The sequence below is a fragment of the Anabrus simplex genome, chromosome 2, assembly GCF_040414725.1.
Source record: "Anabrus simplex isolate iqAnaSimp1 chromosome 2, ASM4041472v1, whole genome shotgun sequence".
Lineage (NCBI taxonomy): Eukaryota > Metazoa > Arthropoda > Insecta > Orthoptera > Tettigoniidae > Anabrus > Anabrus simplex.
This window is the reverse complement of record NC_090266.1, coordinates 842,482,619-842,503,393: the sequence shown is the minus strand read 5'-3', so window position 1 is coordinate 842,503,393 and position 20,775 is coordinate 842,482,619.

Genomic DNA, 20,775 nt, shown 5'->3' with positions numbered 1-20,775 from the left:
TCTATGTAGGCCTACTGGTATGTTGGGCTACAACCTATTAATGTTTAACCACAACAATTAATGAAATAGTGACATTTTCTCACCAAAGATCTTAACTGGCAATAAGTTACTACAGTCAGGAGTCGACATTATCTCTGAAGAACAAAGAATATTGGAGTTTCAGAAGCAACAAATGAAGTGGAAGTTCCTCCTTCCCTCTCACTCTGCAGCATATAGACTCGTTTTGTGGGTAGCTCCTCCTTGAATGCTCTGTTCCCACCTCTACCCATTCTTATTCTTCCCTTGCAGTCAAATTGGCAAGAGCTACATTGTACAACTGTCCCATCAGGGATGGCGCAGTAATGGCCATGACAACACATCGCCGATAGACCATCAGTGGCCAGGTCTTTCTACTGTTGATTCTGTGCCTCGTATACTTTCGCAGTGGACGTGTCTGTCAAGTTGTTTATTATGAGTGTTGTGTATGCTTCACTGTGAACCCATGACCTTTGTGCCCTAAGAACATTATGCATAAATCGACAATCATTTAAAAGTTGGATTCTTGATAGCATGGATTTGACACGTGACGAGGGGGTGATTACCTTCGGTCCCACGCTCTGGGGTACGTGACGTCAGCCACACGTGTCGACGGCGGAATAATCTCAAGTCATCTTTGTGAACTATTTCAAAGCGCGTGTACATGGCGTGACCCAAGCCAAGTCAAAAAAATATAGTGCCTATCAAAGGGGGTCAATCATCTCACAAATCGAACCCGTAAAAATTTTAAATGTCCATGAACACTACCGCCAGAGATGTAGCAAGCATGTAGTCACTTTCAAAACTCTTGAAATTACAGTTTAGTTAAGTCAGAAAATTTATAGAAATTTTCTTGGCGGCAAAGGGAGATATCCGAAGAGAGGGGGTAACTGCTATAAATATGAAGGGACGCCATGACGAAGTCTCCTTCTCCGGCATTTGTGATACAAAGCGGACGAAAAATTGTTGATCTGCTCTGCGAAATCAAACCAACGAAAGTAGACTGAGTTCAACTGCAGATTTTAGCCAGTGTGGCTAGGTCTTGAGTCCATGAGGAGATAGTTTTCTTGAGTGAAATAATTGTACCAGATAGGACGGTCAAAGTACTGAATAAATTCTAATGTGATTAAGTAATTCGTGTGCGGAAATAATTATAGTCCATCGTGTGCGCTCAGCAAACAAGTGAAGGGTATTTTCTTTTTTTTATGCTTTATTCCAGGAAACCTTAAGAAACATAATGGTTTGTAAAGCCATGAATGTAAAAATGGCTAAATAAAATGCCAGGGTCGCAGGTGAGCCCTATGACGAACAATGGTGTGACTACATGAGGTAGGTGACTTTCCATCTTACTACCTCTTATATCTTGTCTCATGATTTCTAAAAGTCTATTTGAATGGGGATATACGACGCAGTGGTCACCCCTACTAAGTTTTGTAAATGTGAGAATACGACTAAAGAGTCATTTGTTTCATATTCCACTTGGATAAATTTTTGAAGTCTTGCGAGTGCCGTATAATGTTGTAAAAGGTTATTGAATAGGGTTTCGAAGTGATATCACGTTCAACGTAGATCGTCATCCGTGTGAGTGTACTGCCTATATTTTGTGATGCCAAATTAAGATGTTCAGTCGACATAAAATTTTTCTGTCTGAAATTTGACGTTAATAATAATAATCCATGGTTACTCATTTTCAATCGAGTGGAAGCGCGCTGTCGGGTGAGAACCTAGGGTGATGAATTTGGTCACGGAGAGAAACGTTTTTCTAGGCCCATTTTAAACTGTGTCTGACTGACAATAAAAAGATCTAGTAGAATGTTTCAGTCATTTTGTTCGTAAAAATCAAGTTATTAAATACGATATCCTTTGTGCGAAGTTATTCATGAGTAATGCATTGTGCGATATTAGACGTCGAGATTTCTAGTGAGGATTTTATTCCAGTTCTTTGTCGATGATAATTGTGGAGCTGGGAAACAGAGGTTAGTTTTGTTGGTATGAGATTTGTGAATCAGGTTGGACCTGTCATTGAAGCCGGGACATGGAAGCCCGAGGAATGTTTTATATGAGTTGAGATGAGATGTGCGAATCAGGTTAGAGTCCTGTCATTGAAGCCGGGACACGATAGCCAAGGTATATTTTATAATGTTGGGAATGGAAAGAAATTCATAGAAATCCATAGCGGTATTAATTGGCGACGCGTATAATTAGTGTGGGCATCTTGAAGCTTAATCTGTGCATTTTGTTGGTCAGAATATCGTATTTGTTTAATTTTGTCGCAGAGTTTAAAGAGAGCATTTTGAGAAGCCAGTCAACTGGAACAAACCAGGTGTTTCATGTAACTGCCAAGCGAACTTGGGGACGAGAGGCCTCAGCTGTGATAACGGGACAGGCGTGGAATTGAGATTGTACTGTATTCTCGGCCGGGGAAAACGTTAAAATGCTGGATTTGGTTGAAATTCATAGCCGGTAATGATCTGAGTATTGTGAAATACTGTAAAATTTGTTTAATTGGGGGCGTAATGAACATTTGAAATCACGAACTTTGAGTATAAGGAACAGAGTAACCAAATTCAGGGTTGTCCAAAATATAGAGCGATGGTTGTGAGGATCGGTTTGTCTGTGAGGGGTGTGCAAAATTCATAAATGGTATGACGAGATATGACATCGTAATTATATGGCGAGTTGTTTGGTTTGTACGTAGATTCTTAGGATATTCAAGTGTTAATAACGGTTAGGACTAGATTAGATTTTAAAGTGTGAAATCATGAGACAAGATATATAACTGGACATGAATTATGTAACAATTCTTTTCCAGCCAGATAAATATCACTAGATTGAATTCACATCACAGCTGCGTAGGAATTTGTGAAGAAACCAGAGTCCGCGGAGGTAAAATTTACGGTTCTTTAACATTTCGTTAAATCATTTAAATTTATTTAATTATAAAATTCAGTGAAACCGCATTTTGAAATAACTTTAATCAAGCGAATAACTTTGAGATGCATTCTGGAAATTTTAGTTTGTTTTTCTGGGGGAATATTAAAATATAAAGTAACGATTAAGGGGACATATCCGAAGGAAATGGGTTTTACTGCCACAAAGTTTGTGAGCATTGCTATTGCTGTAATTATTGAACTTTGATTGATTGAGCAGTGAATGTGCTGGAGGTAGTAAAGTGGAAACTTTGGTAATCAACCGATGTAACTTAATTGTGTTTAGCCTTCAGCCTAGAAACTTGGATGGTCAGGGGGTCATCAACCTCAGTGACTTGGATTAGGGCCATATGCCATTGTAGCATCATTTTCCTTGCGGTCATCATCCACAATGACTTTAAAATAACTTAGAAGTTTAGATGTCGGTCCATGACATAGACGCAGGTCACATCGATTCAATTAACACCAATTGGACTGCCTTAATTATACCCAGAGTCCAGAGTTCGTGTTACGAGGGCTGGACCATAACGAATCACTATGATGGTACATGTGGTCTCACATGGAAGCCGAATTTAAGGATTTCCAGACTTTCCTTTCTTAAATGATTAATAATTGAGACAATGGTTTCTAGTATGAATGCCCGTCAGGCAGTTACGTTAAAGTCTCACACCAGTGTTCTGACGTTTATGTAAAAATGATTGTGGTGTCCAGTGGACACAATTGACTTCTATGATACCGTTGACATATCAGATTGCTTCAGAATTTTCCTGAATAAATAGGAATCTTTTAAACAGACCTTTCACTCCAGTAGATAGATTAGAAATACTGAACCCTACCTTTACCTCAGCAAGTGACGAAGAACCCGATACGACCCAAGAGACAGATCTCATGAACTTTGCTGATAGGTAAGAAAGGTAGGTATCCCTCAATATGGACCAAAGGGTTAAGCTGTAACAGTGCGACTGTGTGAATTGTGTTATTTAATATTGTGACTTTCTTAAAAGTTGATATCAATGTCCAAGAAGAGATTGTACAATGATGACTACATTAAATATGGCTTCACAGTCGTTGAACGGAACGGAATACAACAGCCTCAATGCGTAATCTGCCACTGTGTTCTGAGTAATGATGCGATGAGGCCTGTGCGTTTGGAGAGACATTTAAACACGAATCATTCAGGCTTAAAAGACAAACTCACAGAATTTTTGGCAACTAAACTCAACTCAATGAAACGTTTAAAATTTAATTCATCGGGTACTTTTAACCAAGAAAATGAGAAAGTAGTGGAAGCATCATATGAACTAGCTCTTCTTATTGCCAAAGACAAAAAAGCACACACAATTGGGGAAACATTAGTAAAGCCATGCATGTTATTAGCCGCAAATATAGTTTTGGGTGAAGGGAGTCGGCAGAAATTGTCTAAAATTTCTCTTTCTGATAATACAGTGAAGTGCAGACTCCAAGAATTGTCAGAAGACATTAAAGTGCAAATTTTGGAGAAGGTTAAAGCATCTCCGGTGTTTTCAATTCAGTGTGATGAAACAACCGATGTCACCCATTGTTGTCAACTGATTGTATATTGTCGATTTGTCGACAATGGAATTTTAAGAGAAAAAAATTATTCTCCCAATGTTTTAAAACAACTTCGAAAGCTCGTGATGTGTTTTCTGCCATATATAGTTTTTCCAAGAACATGGACTTTCCTGGGAAAATGTGGGTGTATGTATGGATGGTGCGTCTGCTATGATTGGGTCACGTTCTGGGTTTCTCAAATTGGCCAAAGATAAAAATCAAAACATTATGGGAAACACTGTATAATTCACAGGCAGGCTTTGGCGGCCAAGACCTTGCCCCAAGATTTTAATAACATTCTAAAAGTCGCTACAAGAATTGTGAACTCTGTGAAGACAAGTTCATTACAGACAAGATTGTTTGAATCCCTTGTATTGACCTTCAAGCCGATCACAAAACTCTCCTTTTCCATACAGAGGTTCTCTGGCTATCAAAAGGGAACATGTTGGCTCGGCTGTTTGAATTAAAGTCTGAAGTTGAAAGTTTTCTTCTTCGTGAAGGTAAGAACGATCTGTATGAAGTGTTTACTGATGCCAATCTTATCGTCTCATCGGCATATCTTTGCGATTTTTTGAAGCTTTGAACTGTTTGAACTTAAAGCTCCAACGCAAAAACTCCAATATTATGCTTGATTATGATGCCATCAGAGCTTCCCTGAAAAAAATACAGTTATGGAAACGCCGGCTTCAGTTGAACAACTTCTCATCCTTTCACCGCCTTAATGAAATTTTGCCGGAAAATGAACGTGATCGTAATAAACTTAAGGTACAAATTCAGTCACATTTGGATTCCCTGGCACAAAAATTCAATTTCTACTTTCCTTACTTCTCGCCAGATGAATAGCCCTGTATGTTAATAAGAAATCCGTTTACCATTGACATTGAAGCACTGCCAGCACAACTTCAAGAAGAAGCCATTGATTTGAAGTGTGATACAAAGCTAAAAGATGATTACAAAATATTAGGACTGGGCGACTTTTGGGTAAACTCTCTTGCAGCGTATCCTGAAATAGCCAAAGAAGCATTGCGTGTCATTGTCCCATTTTCAACGACCTATTTATGCGAGTTAGGATTTTCAATGCTGAGTATCATAAAAACTAAGCAGCGCTGTCGGCTTGATGTTGCAAGTGATCTCCGCTGTGCTCTCTCAAATATCAAACCAAACATACCGAATCTTACGAAGAGAAAACAGTTTCAACCCTCTCACTGACATTTGCTGACTAATTTAAGGATTTATTGTAAAAGTGTGTTCTTTGTATGAAGTTAGTATGTCATAGATATAAAGCACGTATTTTTTCATAAATAATTGAATAATGGAATAATTAATTATGTAGTGTCATTAAGTTAGGTCTATATCCTCCACGTCAGTTTATCGGAGAGGTTCATAGAAGCGATGGGAGGGGAGGAGGCGTATCTGAAAAGGGGAGCATCAGGTGGCAAAGGTTGGAAACCACTGCTATAAACCTTTCCCACTTTCTAATTTTGTCTTTAAACTGAGTGAAAGACAATTCAGATACAACCATTTTTCGGACTATTTCCCGCCGTGAACAATCACTATGCTCATGTAACGCTGAAATGGCAGTCTTTTTCTTTGGTGTAAGGTTGTTTCATTTTCCCATCACAGTTACAAAATAATCAGTACCTGTTTACGTCAGAAGTAACAGAGAATGGTGTTAATTGAATGGTCTCTAACAACAGACACACACAAATTCATTGTTCTCCAATAAAGCACCCCTAGCAAGAATATCAACAACTGTCACAGCCGGTTGAAACGGTTATGTGACTTTATTAATACTCGTCAAGAACAATTGAGCCGCTACAAAAGCATAACACTGTTACCAACAAATGTAAGAGAGAGTTAATAAAATTATCTCAATAATAAATTCGTGCCTAGAGCAAGCATACCTTCATTAACTTAGACATAAAGTAAATCAAGGAGTGATTATAATAATGTGGCCAGGTACGGTAGATATTTTTATTTCTGTTCAGAATGTAATAGAAGATCATATGAACAGAGTTGTTAACGTAATTCTTGTATATATCAAAGGAATTCATAATCGAGGCAATTGCTCCAGACGGCCGTTTATGTTATGATATTTAATATATACTCAGTATATACTGTATAAATATATGCATTTGAAATGACGATATATTCAAACAAAGAATAAAGAGGAAATTGAGTTTCCAGACTGATCAATTGTAAACCTCGCAGAATTTCAAAAGAAGGAATTATTGTACAATAAAAGTCCACAGCCTTTTTCCAGTCATTCGACCGGGTAAGGAATGGAATGAATGAAGCCCCATCTAGCGGCAAGGATAGAAATTGTGCCGGCTGCCGAAGCCTATCGCACTCCTCTGAGGCATTGATTAATGAATGCCAGATGAAATTAAATGATATTGGAGAGTTTTGCTGGAGTGAAAGATGACAGGGAAAACCGGAGTATCCGGAGAAAAACCTGTCCCGCCTCCGCTTCGTCCAGCACAAATCACACATGGAGTGACCGGAATTTGAACCACGAAACCCTGCGGTGAGAAGCCGGTGCGCTGCCGCCTAAGCCACGGAGGCTCTAATTATTATATAATAGTAGACAGAAATAAAACTAAGACTAACTCAATTTCCTCTTCATTCTTTGTTTGCATATATCGTCATTTCAAATGCATATATTTATACAGTATCTTGGGAAACTTCTACGTCGGTCACAATGTTGATATGGCTTACTAAAATAAGAACATGAATATATTTGTATAGCCATTATTTGCTTTCCGAGTTGCACGAAAACCGAGCAAGTGGCTACGCGGTTGGTGTCACGTAGCTATCGGCTTCCAGTCGGGAGATAGTGGGTTTGAACTCCACTGTCGCCAAATTCCAGAGCTATAACTTAATTTAGGCCACGGTTGCTTCTTTCCCACTCCTAGCCCTTTCCTATACCACCGTCGCCATTAGACCTACCTGTGTCGGTGTCACGTAACGTGACAGTCTATGCTTTAGTACCAGCTTCCATTTACTAATTGTTCACCGGAAATGTGGCCTTGATCAGCTCTTTGTAGTCTGCAACCGCTCTGATGTTCATCCATTATCTCCTTCATCAATGATCGCATTGTAAATATCTGTAATTACGATCCTTGATGTACTGATCAAGTAAAAAAACGTTTAATATTGAACCCTTTAGGTCCTTATTGAGGGATACCTACCTTCCTTACCTATCAGCAAAGCTCATGAGATCTGTCTCTTGGGTCGTTTCGGGTTCTTCGTCACTTGCTGAGGTAAAGGTAGGGTTCATTAATTCTAATCTATCTACTGGAATGAAAGGTCTATTTAAAATATTCCTATTTATTCAGGAAAATGAAGTAATTTACTATGTCAACGATGTCATAGTCAATTGTGTCCACTGGACACCACAATCATTTTTACATAAATGTCAGAACACTGGTGTGAGACTTTAACGTAACTGCCTGATGGGCAATCTTACTAGAAACCATTATCTCAATTATTAATCATTTAAGAAAGGAAAGTCTGGAAATCCTTAAATTCGGCTTCCATGTGAGACCACATGTACCATCATAGTGATTCGTTATGGTCCAGCCCTCGTAACACGAATTCTGGACTCTGGTTATAATTAAGGCCGTCCAATCGGTGTGTGCCACACAGTGGTTCTACGGCATGGACCCTTAATTGAATCGATGTGACCTGCGTCTATGTCATGGACCGACATCTAATCTTCTAAGTTACTTTAAAGTCATTGTGGATGATGACCGCAAGGAAATGATGCTACAATGGCATATGGCCCTAATCTAAGTCACTGAGGTTGATGACCCCCTGACCATCCAAGTTTCTAGGCTGAAGGCTAAACACAATTAAGTTACATCGGTTGATGACCAAAGTTTCCACTTTACTATCCCCAGCACATTCACTGCTCAATCAATCAAAGTTCAATAATTACAACAACAACAATGCTCACAAACTTTGTGGCAGTAAAATCCATTTCCTTCGGATATGTCCCCTTAATCGTTACTTTACATGTTAATATTCCCCAGAAAAACAAACTAAAATTTCCAGAATGCATCTCCAAGTTATTCGCTTGATTAAAGTTATTTCAAAATGCGGTTTCACTGAATTTAATAATTTAATAAATTTAAATGATTTATCGAAATGTTAAAGAACAGTAAATTTTATCTCCGCGGACTCTGGTTTCTTCACAACTTTCTACGCAGCTGTGATGTAGATTCAATATTGCGATGTTTATCTGGCTGGAAAAGAATTTGTTACATCATTCAGGTCCAGCTATATATCTCATCTCGTGATATCATGCTTAAAAATCTAATCTAATCCTAACCGTTATTAACACTTGGATATCCTAATAATCTACGTACAAACCAAACAACTCGCCATATAATTACGATGTCATATCTCGTCATTACCATTATGAATTTTGCACACCCCTCGCAGACAAATCGATCATCACGACCATCGCTCTATATTTTGGACAACCTTGAAATTGGGTTACTCTGTTCCTTATACTCAAAGTTCATGGTTTCGAATGTTCATTACGTCCCCAATTACAGTACTTCACAATACTTAGATCATTACCGGCTATGAAATTTCAACTAAATCCAGCATTTTAACGTTTTCCTGGCCGAGAATACAGTCTCAATACCAAGCCTGTCCCGTTAGATAGCTGAGGTGTCTCACCCCCCTCGCTCGCTTGGCAGTTACAGGAACCACCTGGTTTATTCACAGATGACTGACTTCTCAAATGTTCCCTTTAAACTCTGCCGACATAATTAAACAAATACGATATTCTAACCAACAAAATGCACAGATTATGCTTCAAGATGCCCACACTAATTATACGCGTCGCCAATTATACTGCTATGGATTTCTATGAATTTCTTTCCATTCCCAACATTATAAATATTCCCCGGGCTATCATATCCCGGCTTCAATGACAGGACTCTAACCTGATTCGCACATCTCATCTCAACTCATATAAAACACTCCTCGGGCTTCAGTGTCCCGGCTTCAATGACAGGTCCAACCTGATTCACAAAACTGACCTCTATTTCCCAGCTCCACAATTATCATTGACAAAGAATTGGAATAAAATCCTCACTAGAAATACCGACGTCTAATATCGCACAATGCATTAATCATGAATAACTTCGCATAAATGATATCGTATTTAATAACTTGATTTTTCGAGAAATGACTGAAACATTCTACTAGATCTTTTTATTGTCAGTCAGACACAGTTTAAAATGGGCATAGGAAAACGTTTCTCTCCGTGACCAAATTCATCACCCTTGGCTCTCACCCGACAGCGCGCTTCCACTCGATTGAAAATGAGTGACCATGGATTATTATTATTAACGTCAAATTGCAGACAGAAGAATTTTACATCGAATGAACATCTTACATTCACATCACAAAATACAGGCAGTACACTCACACGGATGACGATCTACATTGGACGTGATATCACTTCAGAACCTTATTCAATAACTTTTTACAACATTATATGGCACTCGCAAGACTTCAAAATTTTATCCAAGTGGAAAATAAAACAAATGACTCTTTTAGTCGTACCCTCACATTTACAAAACTTAGTAGGGGTGACCACTGCGTCGTAAATCCCCATTCAAATACAAGAAATCACGAGACAAGATATAAGAGGTAGTAAGATGGAAAGCCACCTACCTCATGTCCACGCCAGTATTCGTCTTAGGGCTCACCTGTGACCCTGGCATTTATTTAGCCATCTTTACATTCGTGGCTGTACATCTCATTATGTTTCTTCAGGTTTCCTGGAATAAAGCATAAAAAAAAAGAAATACCCTTCACTTGTTTGCGGAGCACACACGATGGATTATAATTATTCCCGCACACGAATTACTTAATCACATTAGAATATTTCAGTACTTTGACCGTCCTATCTGATACACTTATTTCTCTCAAGAAAACTATCTCCCCATGGAGTCAAGACTTAGCCACACTGGCTAAAATCTGCAGTCGAACTCAGTCTACTTTCGTTGGTTTGATTTAGCAGAGCAGCTCAACAATTTTTCGTCCGCTTTGTATCACAAATGCCGGAGAAGGAAGCTTCGTCATGGCGTCCCTTCATATTTATAGCAGTTACCCCCTCTCTTCAGGTCTCACCCTTTGCCGCCAAGAAAAATTTTATAAATTTTCTGACTTACCTAAACTGTAATTTCAAGAGTTTTGAAAGTGACTACATGCTTGCTACATTTCTGATGGTAGTGTTCATGGACATTTAAAAATTTTACGGGTTCGATTTGTGAGATGATTGACCTCCTTTGATAGGCACTATATTTTTTTGACTTGGCGTGGTCACGCCGTGTACACGCGCTTTGAAATAGTTCATAAAAATGAATTGAGATTCTTCCGCCGTCGACACGTGTGGTTGACGTCACGTACCCCAGAGCGTGGGACCGAAGGTAATCACCCCCTCGTCACGTGTCAAATCCATGCTATCAAGAATCCAACTTTTAATTTAATTGTATTATAATGCATAATGTTCTTAGGGCACAAAGGTCATGGGTTCAATATATACTGTAAACATTTCTGTGTCTTCGCTTGAAAATTGGTGCAATCAGTATAAGCAAACATATTTTCCTACGGGCCATGAGGACCCTTGGAGGAGTGGAACGTAAGGACTTCCACTATTGACAGCCTCGGCACCAGTGCAGAATTGTTATCTTAATCCCCGCCCAACATCGACCTCCCATGAATTAAGCTGGTACTCATTTCTGGTGAAAAGTGACTAAACAAGGTCCTTTGCCTCTCCAGAAGTGGAAATCTCATTCCTAATTTTTTGACTTTCAGGCGGGAAGTCTAACCCATGTCCTTCCGGATCAACTGAGCACGAATTTAGCTCTTCAAATAGGCAGTAAACATCCATCTTTCTTGTTAACTACCCTATCTTCCCCACAGTTTCCCATTACCTTCATATACCCTTCAGTTCAGTTTCCAATTGCAGCACTGATATCACCCACTACTATAATTTTGTTGCTGACTACATCATCGAGTGCCCTATAAAACTTGTCTACTTCGTTCCCATCTCCTTCATTTCTCCAGGCCCAGTTCTCGTAATCACCAAGCTGTCCCTTTTTTAAAATGCTATTTGTTTGGGACGTCTACCTAGAAAGATCTTTTGCCCCTAAAACTGTCCATACCACTCATTCATATAAACTCATATAAACTATGCTGCTTGGTGTGCTTTTCCTGATGAACATTTCTGTTAAATCGTGTTAGAAGTCAATCAATATTGAACCCATGACCTTTGTATGGTCATGGGTTCAATATAATACAGAAGGTAAACATACATTGTAGGATAATATTTACAAAACGTTTTACCAGTTTATTGGGGTCAGCATTTCACGTGAATTTAGCCCGATTTACGGCCAGGTGTCCTTCCTGACGCCAACCCTATGTGGAGGGTTGTAGGGTGGTAGTTGGCGGTGTGGTGTTTTGTATATAGACGAAGAAATGTGTATAATGAAAAACAGGAACACGCAGTCCCCTTCATGCGTCGCAAGCAGGAACTGCCCCTGAGTTTACGTCAATGGGCATCGGTTGCAGGCATGGAGATGGCCCATTGTGTAAATGGGAATATACAATCTCATACATCCTCCTCCTTTTCTTCTCTTACCCGAATACCACTAATTTCCGACTTTCCTACTTCCGTAAGCTTCATTAATATTTGCAGCGCCCGATCGAATTAATTTCGATCGCCGCCTTTTTTTTCGATGATGCTTCCGGCCTTTCGGTCTTTTTCAGGTATTGTCTAAATCTTATTTAATCATAAATAGCTTCGACATACTGAACAACGTAATAGTTGTAGATCTTCTAGTAGTCCTCTAAATTTCAGGTTCCCTCAATGCTTTTCTTCTAGGAGATCTTTAATATTAGAGTAGGTTTACTATAAGTTAACGCTATGACGAGGCTGCCTTACGTCACGCCTTATCTTTTATACACATTGTGCCAAAGAACTGAATTATGTAGACCTACCAGTTGCTCAACTAGTATTTTCTTAAATGATTTTAAGAAGTTGGAAATTTAGTGGAACATCTTCCTTAGTAAATTATTCCAATACCTAATTCTTTTTGTGCTCCCTTACATCTGAAAAATGTATCCGACATCACTTCAAAAATTAATACTTCAATAATAGTCTGCTGTTGATGTTGATTTCTTGTTCATTTATGCACATCAGAGCATGTGCACTTTCCTACTCGGTACATTTCATTAATAGCCACCGATCGTACGGATACAGACAGTCTACGACATACAGTTTCTGAAATAGTAGGTTCGATACTCGCTGAGATCGGATGCTTGTGAAGGTGTTTAAATAAAACGACTCCGTACTGTTGGTTTCCAACGCATTAAAGAACGTTCCTGAGACAAAACAGAGGTTGCAATTAGAGCAGATATTACGAGAATGGCAGTACTCTTATTTATTTATTTATTTATTTATTTATTTATTTATTTATTTATTTATTTATTTATTTATTTATTTATTTATTTATTTATTTACATCGATAGAGCCACTATGGACTACGGTTACACAAATTACCTGCCTCTCTTTCTTAGGCCTGCACCTTTTCGTTTACATAATAACCAATGGTTTGTCAACCTCACTCTCCTTCACAGACGTTCTTCCGCCGAGATGTCCCGTAGTTTAGCAGGTTCTTTCTCTAGATCACCTCTCAAACCTGCAAATTTCTTCCTAAATATGGTCCTCTCCATTATGTCCTCTGGTCTCATATCATTTAACCGCATGTCTTCGTGCTCCTCCTTAAACCAGCGGGGATGAGATTTCCAATTTTCCTGTAAAATGAGCAGTTTGTGTGCCATTCTCTCCGGGTTCATTCTCGTCGGGTGACCATACAAGGTTAACCTTCGTTTCTCCACAACGGTGGTGATCTTTTTGACTCTTGCACACAGTTCTTTGCTTGACCTCAGGTGGAATACAAAACCGTCGGGCAATTTCCTAGGACCCAAAATCTTTCTGAGGAACTTCCTTTTCCTTTTCTCAATCGACATGTCTTCCATTTTTGCTAGCGTTTCTCCAGAGTAAAGGCATTCCGGTCTGACTACTACGCAGTAGTGTCTCATTTCAGCCTTGTTGGAGATGGATTTGGATCTGTAAGTATCACGGCTCATTTTAAATTCCATCTTCCTTGCTATCTTCCTCAGTGATTCTTTTTCACTGATATTCCGGTTAATCATCTCACCAAGGTATTTAAATTTCATGGTCCTCCGGACAATCTCATAACCCATCCAAATGCTGTAAGTGGAATATGTCTTTTCCGAATCCATATACTCTGTCTTTTCAAAGGAGATCCGTAAGCGTGTTTTAGCAGCCATTTCTTCAAGAATTTCTACCTGTTTCACTGCTCTTTGAAGATTGTCCGCTAGGAGCACATCATCATACACGAAAGCCAAACAGCCAAAAGTGATGCCTGTGTTTTTGCATCCCACCCTCACTCGATTTTGAAGATCACTTTCCGTCAACTTTTTCTTCCATCCTCTGTTTACCTTCTCCAAAACACAATTTAATAGGTGAGGGAAAAGACCATCCCCCTGCCTCTTTTTTAATGCTATTTGTTCGGGGCGTCGACCTAGAAAGATATTTTGCCCCTACTTGCACCATATGTTATGAACCTGCGTGTACTTGGAAATTGCGGAAGTATAAAGCGTTGAAAGTGAGAAAAGAAACGTTAAGGACGACAAAAACACCCAGTCCCCAGGCCAAGGATATGAATGATTTACAATATAAACCTCTGATCCGGCCGGGAATCGAACCCGGGGCCGCCGGGTGACAGACGGACACATTGCCCCCTACACCGCGGGGACGGACATCCCCATGCCTCAGGCCTGTTCGTATCTCAAATGGTTCCGACAGCTCACCAAGGGACTTGACTTGGGCATATACAGTATGTCAGTGAGAGTCTGTTTTATTAGTGCTAGCGAATTATCGTCGACTCCAAATTTCTTGAGGATGTTTAGAAGTGTCTCGCGATCCACTGAATCACACGCTTTCTTGAAATCCACGAAAGTCATAATCAATTGTTTCTGTCTAAGTGCACTAATTCTGATCAGCGATTAAGGATGTAAACTTGTTCTACACAAGACCGCCCTTTTCTAAACCTTGCCTGGTAATCTCCCAGCTGCTTGTCTAGGTGGACCTCTACTCTGCGTTGAAGTGCTTTCGACATTATCTTGTATGCAATGGGGAGGAGAGGGATGCCTCTGTAATTATTGAAATCCTGTGCATCGCCTTTCTTGCGCAGGGTATGAATGAGTGGATATTTCCAATCCTTTGGGATCTCTTCTGTCGCCCATATGTGAACAAAGAGTCTTTTCAGCTGTTTAACCAAGTTTTCACCCGACTAGTTGAAGAGTTCCGCTGTGATGAAGTCTTTCCTAGGAGCCTTGTTTTTTTAGCTCTTTGATTACAGTTCTGATTTCTTCACAATCAGGAGGGTGTGAATCTTGAAGTTTGTCTGTAGGTATCTCGTAAGATAGCCCTTCTTCAGGTTAAACACAATTTAAAAGTTTTTGAGTACTGAACCAAGTGCTTACAGTTTTTCTTGTTCGTCATGATTAGTTTGCATGTTCATTCTTGAAGCACACGTTCTTTGAAGTGTACCCCTAAGTCTTATTTTTGAAAAGCTGATGAAAATCTCTGGTGTTCTTCTTAAAATGTTCCTCTATTTTATCAAATTTGTCTTTCTCGTATTTGCGTCTCTCATTCTTTGCGATTTTTGCTGTACGGTTTCTCTGCTCTCTAAATGCCTCAAACTTTTTATGGCTAGATCGCCATTTGTTCCATGCTCTTGATCTTTCCTACAATGCCTCCTCGCACTCGTTGTTCTACCAGGGATGCTTTTTCTTCTTTACTTCTTTGTTCGGCTGCCTGTTGTATTTTCTTAGCCATTTCGTCCCACTCATTTGATTCCAGAGATTCAAGCTCGTTCCTGTAGTTCTCTACGATCTCCTGATTCACTTCAAGTTCTTTAATTCTAAATAGTTTCGGTCTGAGAGGATCTTAGTGGGTTTTGGAATGAACTTGACCTATTTTCTAGTGTGAGATAGTGGTCAGAATCCACGTTGGCTGCTCTCTGTGAATCTTAACATTTTGTATTTCCTCGGGGCTGGAAGTTGTCACGTGCTCGTTTTAAATTCTCTTAAGTTATTATTATTATTATTATTATTATTATTATTATTATTATTATTATTATTATTATCGTCATCCCCGTAGTAGAAGGGTAACGAGATGCCTCACTACTTGAGACTTTGGGTTTGATTCCCGACCAGTCCAAGGATTGTAATTCCGGACTGAGGACACAAGCATGGTTCACGTGGCCTCATGAGACTCGTTCAGGGCCTGCGCATATGAGAGGCAGTGAATACACTGGTCAACAGTAAAAATGTTTCGAATTGAAAGCAGTCAGATCCTATAAATTTGATGTGAAATGAACTAATATGTTTGAAACGCATAGTTAGCTCTCATTCGTTTCAAAAACTGGAATTTGTTTTACGACTGACGGGCAGTGTCTGAGTTTGACGAATAACTTGTGTTACAAATATAGGTTAGCAACATGTGAGTAAACTATATGTTATTCCTAGAGAAGCCATTTTCATTGCATAAATGTAGTTTGTTGTGCTTAGGTAAACCTATCTGCTGTTATTCTTCAATAATACAATTTTCTGCGTTCGGAGTTCTAGGAAGAATCAATTTTCAGGGATGAATAATACATGAAAAATCCTAGCATAAGCCTTTATTTGCTTTTAAGGGTGCATAATGTACACTATACTCATAATCTACATTATCTTAAGCTAATTTGTTATTTGGTTTCCAATCCAGGCTTTTTAGACTTAAGGATGCCACATAAATATGTAAAGAATGAAAAACAACATTTGTTGAGTAGGCGGTGAAGTGATTTTCCATCTCAGAAATGTGAACTTACTCTACTAATAAAGGCAGCATAATACCATTACTTCGACAGTAAAATAAATAAGGATAAACTCTGCGTACCACACATTGCTGTAATTTATGTGCAGTAAATCTCCGTGGTCTCCGGTGCGATTAGCTGCCACCCCCGGACACCCGGGTTCGATTGCCGGCTCTGCTACGAAATTAGAAAAGTGGTATGAGGGATGGAACGAGATCCACTCAGCATCGGAGGTCAACTGAGTGCAGGGGTGTTTGATTCCCACCTTCAGCCATCCTCGAAGTGGTTTCCCGTGGTTTTCTAATTCTCCTCTAGGCGAAAGCCGGGATGGTACCTAACTTAACGCCACGGCCGCTTCCTTCCTCTTCCTTGTCCATCCCTTCAAATCCTCTCATCCCCCACAAGGCCCCTGTTCAGCATAGCAGGTGAGGCTGCCTCGGCGAGGTACTGGTCCTCCTACACAGTTGTATCCCCAGACCCAAAATCTCACGCTCCAGGACACAGCCCCTTGGTTCAAATTCCCCTCCGGCAGCGATAAACATGGTTTTCAGTGGTTTCCTAATTTCACACAGCCAAATTCTTGGGTGGTATCCATCGCTGAGTCCGAGGGGAAAACAAACCCTCGAAGGTAAACGGATTAAGAAAAAGTGAAATCTCCGTGGTTTGTTGAGGACATCTCAAGAGTTAGGTTGTGATACTTCAATGAAGATCCACTTCTTTTCATTCTTAACTTCTTTCCAAGGAATTGTGGCACTTCGAGTGATGAGCATGAGAGCATTTCAAATATATTTCACCGACTGAAAGAAGGAACCAGGGCAAGTGAATTCACCTAAGCTTGCAGACTATAGCCGGCCCCAAGGTGTAGGGGTAGCGTGCTTGCCTCTTACCCGGAGGACCCGTGTTCGATTCCCGGTCAGGTCAGGACATTTTACCTGGACCTGAGTGTTAGTTCGAGGTCCACTCAGCCTATGATATTAGAAATGAAAAGCTCTCTGGCAGTGAGATAGCGGCCCCTGTCTAGAAAACCAAGAATAACGGTCGAGAGGATTCGTCGTGCTGACCACACGACACCTCCTAATCTGCAGGCTTTCGGGCTGAGTAGCGGTCGCTTGATAGGCCACGGTCCTTCAGGGTTCTAGAGCCATGGAATTCGGTTAGATTTGCAGACTATTGTTGAAATATTATCAGCGGTAGACTACAAACGAAAATCAAAGGAACAAAAATGCTCCGGCGAATAGGTAAATGGATAAGAGTGCAAGGAGTTGAGTTCAGTACATACAAATATATTAAAACCATAAGTTAATAAAATTGTTCTGATTTTATATTCATGTTCCTTGATACCTAGCCACTTGGAATTGACTATTTTCGTCAAGGAAACAGATCTTTTCTGCTGAACATTATTATTATTATTATTATTATTATTATTATTATTATTATTATTATTATTATTATTATTATTATTTTGTTAGTATAACTCTTCCTTTATCTATTAACATTAACTTTCAGGGGTTTTCGAGTACCGACAAAAAGCTGGCGTATTTGAGCACCTGAAAATATCAATGGATTGAGCAGGGATAGAATCCCCCAAAATGGGCTCAATAAATCAGTGCTCCACCGCCAGAACCATCTCAGTCCAGGGCTACAGAGTACGACACTACGACAACAATGATCACCATTTCAGTACGAATGGCATTAACTTGTGAGGAATTCTTGTGTAGACTGCCATCTCTACATCTCTACATTTTTTTTTTTAAATTAGTAGTTGCATTTCTTTGAATATACCTGGAGTCCTTTCTTTATGCATCAGTTAAAATAACAGTCATCAACAAAAAAATGACTTTCGGCGGATATCTTGGTAACCAACACACGTTCTAAGACAACTGATACTTGTCGATTCGACATATGCAAACCATTTATCTTTCTCACCCACCGTTCTTGAGATATATGACGTCAACCATTTGCATATGTTCAACATTGTACCAAGAAAACAACTCATAGGCAGAAATTTCACTTGAGCACTGATTGCTACATGGAGTACTCATGAAAATGGCTTTAGCTAAGATTTGTGCAAATGCTCCACGTGGTACATATAGCATTTTATTGTTACATAACCGCACACGCAGCAAAACAGATCTGGTGAATCTATGCAACTTACGGACGTCATAATCCACTGTCACTGACAATAGAAAAGAAACAAATTAAAATATTCGGCTTGGCATGGAGAAATAACGAAAAACAATGAAAATAAATTTCAATGAACGCTGTTCCATGAAAAATAAAACTTCGTTAAAATCATCAAAACCTGACGTGGAAGAGCAAGACGGTTTTCAGATTTGAAACCAGCATAAAAAGCTGCACTAGAAACAGTAAACATGATGTCAGATATCTACCCATTGTAAATCAGCGCAATTGAAATATAATCTTCTCTTTAATCCGCTCGAATCTTCGTAACCATTGTAATACTTCAGATTAACCACCTATAAATTATTTAGATGGAGTTTACGTACCGTTGCTTAATTTAATATATACTCATTCAAGTTTAGATTTAGATTTCTCATTTAATTATAATATATTCTTATATTAAATACAGCCGTGGGGAGGACCTCAGACGGTTACGGCGCTGGCTTTTTGAACCCAAGTTGCAGGATCGATCTGCCTCAGTCCGGTGGAATTTGAAGGTACTCAAATAAGTCGGTCCCGTGTCGATAGATTTACCGGCACGTAAAAGAACTTCTGTCTCCGGTACTTCGGTCACTCCGAAGACCGTAAAATATGTTAGTGAGACGTAAAACATATATTATTATTATTATTATTATTATTATTATTATTATTATTATTATTATTGTTGTTGTTGTTGTTGTTGTTAATAAGCATATATTTACTAGCCTTAGTTTAAGATTCACTTTCACATTGTTCTCAAACTAATGTAGGCCTATTTAAAAAATGTACATGCTACATCAAGGGGCTCGTTCTCTGTGACAAAGTGATACATGTTTACGTTGATACTTGGAGTACTACGTGACCTGCTAAGGTTCAACTGGTATTGTTTGGCTAGAATTAGAGGGGATTGTACAGGATTTCAACAGATTCAATCCAACTATTTGCCTGAAAGGACTGTGAAAAGCAGGATGGATAGGATCTTGTCTTCCGATTCGTGAATGGTGGAGTTTCTCAGTCCTGTCCTGTAGCGGTTTATTGATGACCAATGCAGTTAGTCTTGAATTGTGGCTTCTCAATATCGACGTTTATTATAATGGAGATGGTCTCATAAAGACATTGCAAACATTGTTGTCCTCACTTTGCGGCTTAGTTTGTGAAAATTGGATAGTATTACGTGGCTTGAAACCCCAAACCGCTGAAGTAATAATTAGGTGGAATATTTTCTAAAGCCCTATAATGGCCTGCATTAGGGTGCACTGTAAGCCACTTTTGAAACAAGCTAGTATCTCTACCATGTTTTAATCAGAGCTAAGCCATACTGTGGCCAGCTGTTGGCAGGGATTTCGAAGTTGACCCTTCCATAAGAGAGAGCGGGACACTGGGGAAGAGGAGGAGGGATAGATAGAAGTGAAGCACAGTCGAGAAAAGGAAAGAGAAACGGAGAAGAGACAAAAGGCGGATGGAAGGCACTTTGTGAAGTAGCTGATGGAGTCACGGCCATTTCACTCGGACGCTGTTCGAATACGCAAATACGGACATTTAACATATTATAATTCTGTCAAAACCAGTATCGAAGGAAGTTATTTCACAACAGCACTGTAAATGACAGATGCGAATTTGGAACAGTCTTAACAATTTAGCCTGCCTCGGTGCAGAATATAATCTCTTTAACAGAGGTATTTTTAAGTCATGTTGAGGACAGTAAAACCGCAACATCCTTCGATAAGTGCTTCAAATAGTCCGTATCTTCTTTTTTCTATTTTCTTATAAGTTCGCTTTACATCGCAACGACACAGATAGGCCTTTATGGCGAGGATGGACTTGGAAAGGGCTAGGAGAAGAAAGGAAGCGGCCGTGGCTTTCAATGATGTACCGCACCAGCACTTGCATGGTGTGAAAATGGGAAACCGCCTAAAACCATCTTCAGGGCTGCCGACAATGGGGTTCGATCCCACTCTCCCCCTAATTCAATTACGTGACCCTATCCGTCCCGCCAACTCGCTCGGTTGACTATATATCTAACAAGCAAGGTAATTTCTAACGTTAGTTGATTTGATTTCGAGATCAAAGCCACGGGGCAATCCACTTTCAGATTTACGTGGAATCAGAACCAGTGCGATTTAATT